Consider the following 14,034-nt stretch of genomic DNA (forward strand, 5'->3'; position numbering starts at 1 on the left):
ACTAACCTCTCATCTCAAGTTGATTTCTGGTCCACGGAGCTCTTTCGTGTTGCTACAGTGACCTCAGGATCCCTCTAGCCTGAAACAGTGTTTTTGCAGGTTCTCTAGAGTGCCATCATGAAAATCAAGGCTCCTTTCATGTGTGATGTGCAACACGGAATTGCTCTGCATGCAGGGCAGGAGAATCGAGCCTCATCTCGCGGCGAGGGGGAAGTCTCATGATTTTTCTCGAGTTGCGGCGGGAACCTGCGGTATATTCTCGAGTTACGACGGGGATGGCCCTTCCACACACGTGTTTGTTCAGCGACGTCAGGACTCCTGCCTAGTTGCGAGGGACAACTCGGGATTCTCCTCGAGGCTTGGCAGGGCAATTGGGACGCCTCTCCAGCTGAGGCGGGAGACCAAGGGTCCCTTTCCACGTGCACAGGAATCCTGGGACTCCTATCAAGTTTCACGAGGAGTCAGGCATCGTCTCCTTTGGAGGCACTGATCTCCGCCTACCTCTGGAGTTTTCAAAGGATGTGAGGCCTCAGGTCGCGATGAGGTGGCGAACTAGGTCTTTCTCTGTGGTCTTCACAGGGGATTCCGACATCCTTTCATCTTGGGAGGTGCAAGACGAGCATGCATTCAAGTCACTGCAGGGATATCCGGCCTTATTTCACGTCAGTGCATCTTGGTGTCCATTCCACTTGAGGCCGCAAACTCAGGGTCCCTCTAACATACCTAGAGCTGAGAGAAGCCTCTTCTTGAGGTTCTTGTGGTAAGGTGGTATTCCTCTGGAGTCGAAGCCAGGGACTAACCTCTCATCTCGAGTTGATTTGTGGTCCACGGAGCTCTTTCCTGTTGCTACAGTAACCTCAGGATCCCTCTAGCCTTGAAACAGTGTTCTTGGGGTTTCTCTGGAGTGCCATCAAGGAAATCAAGGCTCCTTTCATGTGTGATGTGCAACACGGAATTGCTCTGCAAACAGTGCAGGGGAATCAGGCCTCATCTCGCGGCGAGGGGGAACTCTCATGGTTTTTCTCGAGTTGCGGCGGGAACCTGGGGTATATTCTCGAGTTACGACGGGGATGGCACTTCCACCCACGTGTTTGTTCAGCGACGTCAGGACTCCTTCCTAGTTGCGAGGGACAACTCGGGGTTCTCCTCGAGGCTTGGCAGAGCAATTGGGACGCCTCTCCAGCTGAGGCGGGAGACCAAGAGTCCCTTTCCACGTGCCACAGGAATCCTGGGACTCCTATCAAGTTTCACGAGGAGTCAGGCATCGTCTCCTTTGGAGGCACTGATCTCCGCGTACCTCTGGAGTTTTCAAAGGATGTGAGGCCTCCGGTCGCGATGAGGTGGGGAACTAGGTCTTTCTCTATGGTCTCCACAGGGGATTCAGACATCCTTTTGTCTTGGGAGATGCAAGACGAGCCTGCATTCAAGTCACTGCAGGGATATCCAGCCTTATTTCGAGTCAGGGAATCGCGGTGTCCATTCCACTTGAGGCCGCAAACTCAGGGTCCCTCTCACATACCTAGAGCTGATAGAAGCCTCCTCTTGAGGTGCTTGTGGTTAGGTGGTATTCCTCTGGAGTCGAAGCCAGGGACTAACCTCTCATCTCGAGTTGATTTTTGGTCCACGGAGCTCTTTCGTGTTGCTACAGTGACCTCAGGATCCCTCTAGCCTTGAAACAGTGTTCTTGGGGTTTCTCTGGAGTGCCATCAAGGAAATCAAGGCTCCTTTCATGTGTGATGTGCAACACGGAATTGCTCTGCATGCAGGGCAGGAGAATCGAGCCTCATCTCGCGGCGAGTGGGAAGTCTCATGATTTTTCTCGAGTTGCGGCGGGAACCTGGGGTGTATTCTCGAGTTACAACGGGGATGGCCCTTCCACCCACGTGTTTGTTCAGCGACGTCAGGACTCCTGCCTAGTTGCGAGGGACAACTCGGGATTTTCCTCGAGGCTTGGCAGGGCAATTGGGACGCCTCCCTGCTGAGGAGGGAGACCAAGGGTCCCTTTCCACGTGCACAGGAATCCTGGGACTCCTATCAAGTTTCACGAGGAGTCAGGCATCGTCTCCTTTGGAGGCACTGATCTCCGCGTACCTCTGGAGTTTTCAAAGGATGTGAGGCCTCCGGTCGCGATGAGGTGGGGAACTAGATCTTTCTCTGAGGTATCCACAGGGGATTCAGACATCCTTTCATCTTGGGAGATGCAAGACGAGCCTGCATTCAAGTCACTGCAGGGATATCCGGCCTTATTTCGAGTCAGGGCATCGCGGTGTCCATTCCACTTGAGGCCGCAAACTCAGGGTCCCTCTCACATACCTAGAGCTGAGAGAAGCCTCCTCTTGAGGTGCTTGTGGTAAGGTGGTATTCCTCTGGAGTCGAAGCCAGGGACTAACCTCTCATCTCGAGTTGATTTCTGGGACACGGAGCTCTTTCGTGAGGCTACAGTGACGACAGGATCCCTCTAGCCTTGAAACAGTGTTCTTGGGTTTTCTCTGGAGTGCCATCAAGGAAATCAAGGCTCCTTTCATGTGTGATGTGCAACACGAAATTGCTCTGCACGTAGTGCAGGGGAATCGGGCCTCACCTCTCGGAGAGGGGAAAGTGTCATGGTTTTTCTCGAGTTGCGGCAGGAACCTGGGGTATATTCTCGAGTTACGACTGGGATGGCCCTTACACACAAGTGTTTGTTCAGCGACGGCAGGACTCCTGCCTAGTTGCGAGGGACAACTCGGGATTCTCCTCGAGGCTTGGCAGGGCAATTGCGACGCCTCTCCAGCTGAGGCGGGAGACCAAGGGTCCCTTTCCACGTGCCACAGGAATCCTGGGACTCCTATCAAGTTTCACGAGGAGTCAGGCATCGTCTCCTTTGGAGGCACTGATCTCCACGTACCTCTGGAGTTTTCAAAGGATGTGAGGCCTCCGGTCACGATGAGGTGGGGAACTAGGTCTTTCTCTGTGGTCTCCACAGGGGATTCAGACATCCTTTCGTCTTGGGAGATGCAAGACGAGCCTGCATTCAAATCACTGCAGGGATATCCGGCCTTATTTCGCGTCAGGGCATCGCAGTGTCCATTCCACTTGAGGCTGCAAACTCAGGGTCCCTCTCACATACCTAGAGCTGAGAGAAGCCTCCTCTTGAGGTGCTTGTGGTAAGGTGGTATTCCTCTGGAGTCGAAGCCAGGGACTAACCTCTCATCTCGAGTTGATTCTTGGTCCACGGAGCTCTTTCGTGTTGCTACAGTGACCTCAGGATCCCTCTAGACTTGAAACAGTGTTCTTGGGGTTTCTCTGGAGTGCCACTAAGGAAATCAAGGCTCCTTTCATGTGTGATGTGCAACACGGAATTGCTCTGCACGCAGTGCAAGGGAATCGGGCCTCATCTCGCGGCGAGGGGGAAGTCTCATGGTTTTTCTCGAGTTGCGGCTGGAACCTGGGGTATATTCTCGATTACGACGGGGATGGCCCTTCCACACACGTGTTTGTTCAGCGACGTCAGGACTCCTGCCTAGTTGCGAGGGACAACTCGCGATTCTCCTCGAGGCTTGGCAGGGCAATTGGGACGCCTCTCCAGCTGAGGCGCGAGACCAAGGGTCCCTTTCCACGTGCCACAGGAATCCTGGGACTCCTATCAAGTTTCACGAGGAGTCAGGCATCGTCTCCTTTGGAGGCACTGATCTCCGCGTACCTCTGGAGTTTTCAAAGGATGTGAGGCCTCCGGTCGCCATGAGGTGGGGAACTAGGTGTTTCTCTGTCGTCTCCACAGAGGATTCAGACATCCTTTCGTCTTGGGAGATGCAAGACGAGCCTGCATTCAAGTCACTGCAGGGATATCCGGCCTTATTTCGAGTCAGGGCATCGCGGTGTTCATTCCACTTGAGGCCGCAAACTCAGGGTCCCTCTCACATACCTAGAGCTGAGAGAAGCCTCCTCTTGAGGTGCTTGTGGTAAGGTGGTATTCCTCTGGAGTCGAAGCCAGGGACTAACCTCTCATCTCGAGTTGATTTTTGGTCCACGGAGCTCTTTCGTGTTGCTACAGTGATGTCAGGATCCCTCTACCCTTGAAACAGTGTTCTTGGGGTTTCTCTGGAGTGCCATCAAGAAAATCAAGGCTCCTTTCATGTGTGATGTGCAACACAGAATTGCTCTGCACGCAGTGCAGGGGAATCGGGCCTCATCTCGCGGCGAGGGGGAAGTCTCATGGTTTTTCTCGAGTTGCGGCGGGAACCTGGCTTATATTCTCGAGTTACGACGGGGATGGCCCTTCCACCCACGTGTTTGTTCAGCGACGTCAGGACTCTTGCCTAGTTGCGAGGGACAACTCGGGATTCTCCTCGAGGCTTGGCAGGGCAATTGGGACGCCTCTCCAGCTGAGGCGGGAGACCAAGGGTCCCTTTCCACGTGCCACAGGAATCCTGGGACTCCTATCAAGTTTCACGAGGAGTCAGGCATCGTCTCCTTTGGAGGCACTGATCTCCGCGTACCTTTGGAGTTTTCAAAGGATGTGAGGCCTCCGGTCGCGATGAAGTGGGGAACTAGGTCTTTCTCTGTTGTCTCCACAGGTGATTCAGACATCCTTTCATCTTGGGAGATGCAAGACGAGCCTGCATTCAAGTCACTGCAGGGATATCCGGCCTAATTTCGCGTCAGGGCATCGCGGTGTCCATTCCACTTGAGGCCGCAAGCTCAGGGTCCCTCTCACATACCTAGAGCTGAGAGAAGCCTCCTCTTGAGGTGCTTGTGGTAAGGTGGTATTCCTCTGGAGTCGAAGCCAGGGACTAACCTCTCATCTCAAGTTGATTTCTGGTCCACGGAGCTCTTTCGAGTTGCTGCAGTGACCTCAGGATCCCTCTAGCCTGAAACAGTGTTTTTGCAGTTTCTCTAGAGTGCCATCAAGAAAATCAAGGCTCCTTTCATGTGTGATGTGCAACACGGAATTGCTCTGCATGCAGGGCAGGAGAATCGAGCCTCATCTCGCGGCGAGTGGGAAGTCTCATGATTTTTCTCGAGTTGCGGCGGGAACCTGGGGTGTATTCTCGAGTTACAACGGGGATGGCCCTTCCACCCACGTGTTTGTTCAGCGACGTCAGGACTCCTGCCTAGTTGCGAGGGACAACTCGGGATTTTCCTCGAGGCTTGGCAGGGCAATTGGGACGCCTCCCTGCTGAGGCGGGAGACCAAGGGTCCCTTTCCACGTGCCACAGGAATCCTGGGAGTCCTATCAAGTTTCACGAGGAGTCAGGCATCGTCTCCTTTGGAGGCACTGATCTCCGCGTACCTCTGGAGTTTTCAAAGGATGTGAGGCCTCCAGTCGCGATGAGGTGGGGAACTAGATCTTTCTCTGAGGTATCCACAGGGGATTCAGACATCCTTTCATCTTGGGAGATGCAAGACGAGCCTGCATTCAAGTCACTGCAGGGATATCCGGCCTTATTTCAAGTCAGGGCATCGCGGTGTCCATTCCACTTGAGGCCGCAAACTCAGGGTCCCTCTCACATACCTAGAGCTGAGAGAAGCCTCCTCTTGAGGTGCTTGTGGTAAGGTGGTATTCCTCTGGAGTCGAAGCCAGGGACTAACCTCTCATCTCGAGTTGATTTCTGGGCCACGGAGCTCTTTCGTGAGGCTACAGTGACGTCAGGATCCCTCTAGCCTTGAAACAGTGTTCTTGGGTTTTCTCTGGAGTGCCATCAAGGAAATCAAGGCTCCTTTCATGTGTGATGTGCAACACGAAATTGCTCTGCACGCAGTGCAGGGGAATCGGGCCTCATCTCGTGGCGAGGGGGAAGTCTCATGGTTTTTCTCGAGTTGCGGCGGGAACCTGGGGTATATTCTCGAGTTACGACGGGGATGGCCCGTCCACACACGTGTTTGTTCAGCGACGTCAGGACTCCGGCCTAGTTGCGAGGGACAACTCGGGATTCTCCTCGAGGCTTGGCAGGGCAATTGGGACGCCTCTCCAGCTGAGGTGGGAGACCAAGGGTCCCGTTCCACGTGCCACAGGAATCCTGGGACTCCTATCAAGTTTGACGAAGAGTCAGGCGTCGGCTCCTTTGGAAGCACTGATCTCCGCGTCCCTCTGGAGTTTTCAAAGGATGTGAGGCCTCCGGTCGCGATGAGGTGGGGAACTAGGTCTTTCTCTGTGGTCTCCACAGGGGATTCAGACATCCTTTCTTCTTGGGAGATGCAAGTCGCGCCTGCATTCAAGTCACTGCAGGGATATCCGGCCTTATTTCGAGTCAGGGCATCGCAATGTCCATTCCACTTCAGGCCGCAAACTCAGGGTCCCTCTCGCATACATTGAGCTGAGAGAAGCCTCCTCTTGAGGTGCTGGTGGTAAGGTGGTATTCCTCTGCAGTCGAAGCCACAGACTAACCTCTCATCTCGGAGTTGATTTTTGGTCCACGGAGCTCTTTCATGTTGCCTCAGGGACCTCAGGATCCCTCTAGCCTTGAAACAGTGTTCTTGGGGTTTCTCTGGAGTGCCATCAAGGAAATCAAGGCTCCTTTCATGTGTGATGTGCAACACGGAATTGCTGTGCACGCAGTGCAGGGGAATCGGGCCTCATCTCGCGGCGAGGGGGAAGTCTCATGGTTTTTCTCGAGTTGCGGCGGGAAGCTGGGGTATATTCTCGAGTTACGACGTGGATGGCCCTTCCACCCACGTGTTTGTTCAGCGACGGCAGGACTCCTGCCTAGTTGCAAGGGACAACTCGGGATTCTCCTCAAGGCTTGGCAGGGCAATTGTGACGCCTCTCCTGCTGAGGCGGGAGAACAAGGGTCCCTTTCCACATGCCACAGGAATCCTGGGACTCCTATCAAGTTTTATGAGGAGTCAGGCATCGTTTCCTTTGGAGGCACTGATCTCCGCGTTCCTCTGGGGTTTTCAAAGGATGTGAGGCCTCTGGTCGCGATTAGGTGGGGAACTAGGTCTTTCTCTGTGGGCTCCACAGGGGATTCAGACATCCTTTCGTCTTGGGAGATGCAAGACGAGCCTGCATTCAAGTCACTGCAGGGATATCCAGCCTTATTTCGCGTCAGGGCATCGCGCTGTCCATTCCACTTGAGGCCGCAAACTCAGGGTCCCTCTCACATACCAAGAGCTGAGAGAAGCCTTCTCTTGGGTGCTTGTGGTAAGGTGGTATTCCTCTGGAGTCGAAGCCAGGGACTAACCTCTCATCTCGAGTTGATTCTTGGTCCACAGAGCTCTTTCGTGTTGCTACAGTGACCTCAGGATCCCTCTAGACTTGAAACAGTGTTCTTGGGGTTTCTCTGGAGTGCCACCATGGAAATCAAGGCTCCTTTCATGTGTGATGTGCAACACGGAATTGCTCTGCACGCAGTGCAGGAGAATCAGGCCTCATCTCGCGGCGAGGGGGAAGTCTCATGGTTTTTCTCGAGTTGCGGCGGGAACCTGGGGTACATTCTCGAGTTACGACGGGGATGGCCCTTCCACACACGTGTTTGTTCAGCGACGTCAGGACTCCTGCCTAGTTGCGAGGGACAACTCGGGATTCTCCTCGAGGCTTGGCAGGGCAATTGGGACGCCTCTCCAGCTGAGGCGGGAGACCAAGGGTCCCTTTCCAAGTGCCACATGAATCCTGGGACTCCTATCAAGTTTCACGAGGAGTCAGGCATCGTCTCCTTTGGACGCACTGATCTCCGCGTACCTCTGGAGTTTTCAAAGGATGTGAGGCTATCGGTCGCGATGAGGTGGGGAACTAAGTCTTTCTCTGTGCTTTCCATAGGGGATTCAGACATCCTTTCATCTTGGGAGATGCAAGACGAGCCTGCATTGAAGTCACTGCAGGGATATCCGGCCTTATTTCGAGTCAGGGCATCGCGGTGTCCATTCCACTTGAGGCCGCAAACTCAGGGTCCCTCTCACATAGCTAGAGCTGAGAGAAGCCTCCTCTTGAGGTGCTTGTGGTAAGGTGGTATTCCTTGGAGACGAATCCAGGGACTAACCACTCTTCTCGAGTTGATTTTTCGTCCACAGAGTCCTTTAGTGTTGGTACAGTGACCTCAGGATCCCTCTAGCCTTGAAACAGTTTTCTTGGGGTTTCTCTGGAGTGCCATCAAGGAAATCAAGTATCCTTTCATGTGTCATGTTCAACACTTAATTGCTCTGCACGCAGTGCAGGGGAATCGGGCCTCATCTCGCGGCGAGGGGGAAGTCTCATGGTTTTTCTCGAGTTGCGGCGGGAACCTGGGGTACATTCTCGAGTTACGACAGGGATGGCCCTTCCACACACGTGTGTGTTCAGCGACGTCAGGACTCCTGCCTAGTTGCGAGGGACAACTCGGGATTCTCCTCGAGGCTTGGCAGGGCAATTGGGACGCCTCTCCAGCTGAGGCGGGAGACCAAGGGTCCCTTTCCACGTGCCACAGGAATCCTGGGACTCCTATCAAGTTTCACGAGGAGGCAGGCATCGTCTCCTTTGGAGGCACTGATCTCCGCGTACCTCTGGAATTGTCAAAGGATGTGAGGCCTCCGGTCGTGATGACGTGGGGAACAAGGTCTTTCTCTGTGGTCTAAACAGGGGATTCAGACATCCTTTCGTCTTGGGAAATGCAAGACGAGCCTGCATTCAAGTCACTGCAGGGATATCAGGCCTTATTTCGAGTCAGGGCATCCCGGTGTCCATTCCACTTGAGGCCGCAAACTCAGGGTCACTCTCACATACCTAGAGCTGAGAGAAGCCTCCTCTTGAGGTGCTTGTGGTAAGGTGGTATTCCTCTGGTGTCGAAGCCAGGGACTAACCTCTCATCTCGAGTTGATTTTTGGTCCACGGAACTATTTCGTGCTGCAACAGTGACCTTAGGATCGCTCTAACCTTGAAACAGTGTTCTTGGGTTTTCTCTGGAGTGCCATCAAGGAAATCAAGGGTCCTTTCATGTGTGATGTGCAACACGGAATTGCTCTGCACGCAGTGCAGGGGAATCGGGCCTCATCTCGCGGCGAGGGGGAAGTCTCATGGTTTTTCTCGAGTTGCGGCGGGAACCTGGGGTATATTCTCGAGTTACGACGGGGATGGCCCTTCCACACACGTGTTTGTTCAGCGACGTCAGGACTCCGGCCTAGTTGCGAGGGACAACTCGGGATTCTCCTCGAGGGTTGGCAGGGCAATTGGGACGCCTCTGCAGCTGAGGCGGGAGACCAAGGGTCCCTTTCCACGTGCCACAGGAATCCTGGGACTCCTATCAAGTTTCACGAGGAGTCAGGCATCGTCTGATTTGGAGGCACTGAACTCCGCGTACCTCTGGAGTTTTCAAAGGATGTGAGGCCTCCGGTCGCGATGAGGTGGGGAACTAGGTCTTTCTCTGTGGTCTCCACAGGGGATTCAGACATCCTTTCGTCTTGGGAGATGGAAGACGAGCCGGCATTCAAGTCACTGCAGGGATATCCGGCCTTATTTCGAGTCGGGGCATCACGGTGTCCATTCCACTTGAGGCCGCAAACTCAGGGTCCCTCTCACATAGCTAGAGCTGAGAGAAGCCTCCTCTTGAGGTGCTTGTGGTAAGGTGGTATTCCTCTAGACTCGAAGCCAGGGACTAACCTCTCATCTCGAGTTGATTTTTGGTCCACGGAGCTCTTTCGTGTTGCTACAGTGACCTCAGGATCCTTCTAGCCTTGAAACAGTGTTCTTGGGTTTTCTCTGGAGTGCCATCAAGGAAATCAAGGCTCCTTTCATGTGTGATGTGCAACACGAAATTGCTCTGCACGCAGTGCAGGGGAATCGGGCCTCATCTCTCGGAGAGGGGGAAGTGTCATGGTTTTTCTCGAGTTGCGGCAGGAACCTGGGTTATATTCTCGAGTTACGACGGGGATGGCCCTTACACACACGTGTTTGTTCAGCGACGTCAGGACTCCTGCCTAGTTGCGAGGGACAACTCGGGATTCTCCTCCAGGCTTGGCAGGGCAATTAGGACGCCTCTCCAGCTGAGGCGGGAGACCAAGGGTCCCTTTCCACGTGCCACAGGAATCCTGGGACTCCTATCAAGTTTCACGAGGAGTCAGGCATCGTCTCCTTTGGAGGCACTGATCTCCGCGTACCTCTGGAGTTTTCAAAGGATGTGAGGCCTCCGGTCGCGATGAGGTGGGGAACTAGGTCTTTCTCTGTGGTCTACACAGGGGATTCAGACATCCTTTCGTCTTGGGAGATGCAAGACGAGCCTGCATTCAAATCACTGCAGGGATATCAGGCCTTATTTCGCGTCAGGGCATCGCAGTGTCCATTCCACTTGAGGCCGCAAACTCAGCGTCCCTCTCACATACCAAGAGCTGAGAGAAGCCTCCTCTTGAGGTGCTTGTGGTTAGGTGGTATTCCTCTGGAGTCGAAGCCAGGGACTAACCTCTCATCTCGAGTTGTTTCTTGGTCCACGGAGCTCTTTCGTGTTGCTACAGTGACCTCAGGATCCCTCTAGACTTGAAACAGTGTTCTTGGGGTTTCTCTGGAGTGCCACTAAGGAAATCAAGGCTCCTTTCATGTGTGATGTGCAACACGGAATTGCTCTGCACGCAGTGTAAGGGAATCGGGCCTCATTTCGCGGCGAGGGGGAAGTCTCATGGTTTTTCTCGAGTTGCGGCGGGAACCTGGGGTATATTCTCGAGTTATGACGGGGATGGCCCTTCCACCCACGTGTTTGTTCAGCGACGGCAGGACTCCTGCCTAGTTGCGAGGGACAACTCGGGATTCTCCTCGAGGCTTGGCAGGGCAATTGGGACGCCTCTCCAGCTGAGGCGTGAGACCAAGGGTCCCTTTCCACGTGCCACAGGAATCCTGGGACTCCTATCAAGTTTCACGAGGAGTCAGGCATCGTCTCCTTTGGAGGCACTGATCTCCGCATACCTCTGGAGTTTTCAAAGGATGTGAGCCCTCCGGTCGCGATGAGGTGAGGAACTAGGTCTTTCTCTGTGGTCTCCACAGAGGATTCAGACATCCTTTCGTCTTGGGAGATGCAAGACGAGCCTGCATTCAAGTCACTGCAGGGATATCCGGCCTTATTTCGAGTCAGGGCATCGCGTTGTTCATTCCACTTGAGGCCGCAAACTCAGGGTCCCTCTCACACACCTAGAGATGAGTGAAGCCTCCTCTTGAGGTGCTTGTGGTAAGGTGGTAGTCCTCTGGAGTCGAAACCAGGAACTAACCTCTCATCTCGAGTTGATTCTTGGTCCACGGAGCTCTTTCATCTTGCTACAGTGACCTCAGGATCCCTCTAGCCTTGAAACAGTGTTCTTGGGTTTTTTCTGGAGTGCCATCAAGGAAATCAAGGCTCCTTTCATGTGTGATGTGCAACACGGAATTGCTCTGCACGCATTGTAAGGGAATCGGGCCTCATCTCGCGGCGAGGGGGAAGTCTCATGGTTTTTCTCGAGTTGCGGCGGGAACCTGGGGTATATTCTCGAGTTAAGACGGGGATGGTCTCTCCACCCACGTGTTTGTTCAGCGACTTCAGGACTCCTGCCTAGTTGCGAGGGACAACTCGGGATTCTCCTCGAATCTTGGCAGGGCAATTGGGACGCCTCTCCAGCTGAGGCGGGAGACCAAGTGTCCCTTTCCACGTGCCACAGGAATCCTGGGACTCCTATCAACTTTCACGAGGAGTCAGGCATCGTCTCCTTTGGAGGCACTGATCTCCGCGTACCTCTGGAGTTTTCAAAGGATGTGAGGCCTCCGGTCGCGATGAGGTGGGGAAATAGGTCTTTCTCTGTGGTCTCCACAGGGGATTCAGACATCCTTTCGTCTTGGGAGATGCAAGACGAGCCTGCATTCAAGTTACTGCAGGGATATCCGGCCTTATTTCGCTTCAGGGCAACGCAGTGTCCATTCCACTTGAGGCCGCAAACTCAGGGTCCCTCTCACATACCTAGAGCTGAGAGAAGCCTCCTCTTGAGGTGCTTGTGGTAAGGTGGTATTCCTCTGGAGTCGAAGCCAGGGACTAACCTCTCATCTCGAGTTGATTCTTGGTCCACGGAGCTCTTTCGTGTTGCTACAGTGACCTCAGGATCCCTCTAGCCTTGAAACAGTGTTCTTGGGGTTTCTCTGGAGTGCCATTAAGGAAATCAAGGTTCCTTTCATGTGTGATGTGCAAGACGGAATTGCTCTGCACGCAGTGCAGGGGCATCAGGCCTCATCTCGCGGCGAGGGGGAAGTCTCATGGTTTTTCTCGAGTTGCGGCGGGAACCTGGGGTATATTCTCGAGTTACGACTGGGATGGCCCTTCCACCCACGTGTTTGTTCAGCGACGTCAGGACTCCTGCCTAGTTGCGAGGGACAACTCGGGATTCTCCTCGAGGCTTGGCAGGGCAATTGGGACGCCACTCCAGCTGAGGCGGGAGAACAAGGGACCCTTTCCAAGTGCCACAGGAATCCTGGGACTCCTATCAAGTTTCACGAGGAGTCAGGCATCGTCTCCTTTGGAGGCACTAATCTCCGCGTACCTCTGGAGTTTTCAAAGGATGTGAGGCTATCGGTCGGGATGAGGTGGGGAACTAAGTCTTTCTCTGTGCTTTCCACAGGGGATTCAGACACCCTTTCGTCTTGGGAGATGCAAGACGAGCCTGCATTGAAGTCACTGCAGGGATATCCGGCCTTATTTCGAGTCAGGGCATCGCGGTGTCCATTCCACTTGAGGCCGCAAACTCAGGGTCCCTCTCACATACCTAGAGCTGAGAGAAGCCTCCTCTTGAGGTGCTTGTGGTAAGGTGGTATTCCTCTGGAGACGAATCCAGGGACTAACCTCTCATCTCGAGTTGATTTTTGGTCCACAGAGTCCTTTAGTGTTGCTACAGTGACCTCAGGAACCCTCTAGCCTTGAAGCAGTGTTCTTGGTGTTTTTCTGGAGTGCCATCAAGGAAATCAAGGCTCCTTTCATGTGTGATGTGCAACACGGAATTGCTCTGCACGCAGTGCAGGGGAATCGGGCCTCATCTCGCGGCGAGGGGGAAGTCTCATGGTTTTTCTCGAGTTGCGGTGGGAACCTGGGGTATATTCTCGAGTTACGATGGGGATGGTCCTTCCACCCACGTGTTTGTTCAGCGACGTCAGGACTCCTGCCTAGTTGCGAGGGACAACTCGGAATTCTGCTCGAGGCTTGGCAGAGCAATTGGGACGCCTCTGCAGCTGAGGCGGGAGACCAAGGGTCCCTTTCCACGTGCCACAGGAATCCTGGGACTCCTATCAATTTTCACGAGGAGTCAGGCATCGTCTCCTTTGGAGGCACTGATCTCCGCGTACCTCTGGAGTTTTCAAAGGATGTGAGGCCTCCGGTCGCGATGGGGTGGGGAACTAGATCTTTCTCTGAGGTCTCCACAGGGGATTCAGACATCCTTTCGTTTTGGGAGATGCAAGACGAGCCTGCATTCAAGTCACTGCAGGGATGTCCGGCCTTATTTCGAGTCAGGGCATCGCGGTGTCCATTCCACTTGAGGCCACAAACTCAGGGTCCCTCTCACATACCTAGAGCTGAGAGAAGCCTCCTCTTGAGGTGCTTGTGGTAAGGTGGTATTCCTCTGGAGTCGAAGCCAGGGACTAACCTCTCATCTCGAGTTGATTGTTGGTCCACGGAGCTCTTTTGTGTTGCTACAGTGACCTCAGGATCCCTCTAGCCTTGAAACAGTGTTCTTGGGGTTCCTCTGGAGTGCCATCAAGGAAATCAAGGCTCCTTTCATGTGTGATGTGCAACACGGAATTGCTCTGCACGCAGTGCAGGGGCATCGGGCCTCATCTCGCGGCGAGTGGGAAGTCTCATAGTTTTTCTCGAGTTGCGGCGGGAACCTGGGGTATATTCTCGAGTTACGACTGGGATGGCCCTTCCACCCACGTGTTTGTTCAGCGACGTCAGGACTCCTGCCTAGTTGCGAGGGACAACTCAGAATTCTGCTCGAGGCTTGGCAGAGCAATTGGGACACCTCTGTAGCTGAGGCGGGAGACCAAGGGTCCCTTTCCACGTGCCACAGGAATCCTGGGAGTCCTATCAAGTTTCATGAGGAGTCAGGAATCGTCTCCTTTGGAGGCACTGATCTCCGAGTACCTCTGAA

This window comes from Cervus elaphus, chromosome 30 (assembly GCF_910594005.1).
Source record: "Cervus elaphus chromosome 30, mCerEla1.1, whole genome shotgun sequence".
NCBI lineage: Eukaryota > Metazoa > Chordata > Mammalia > Artiodactyla > Cervidae > Cervus > Cervus elaphus.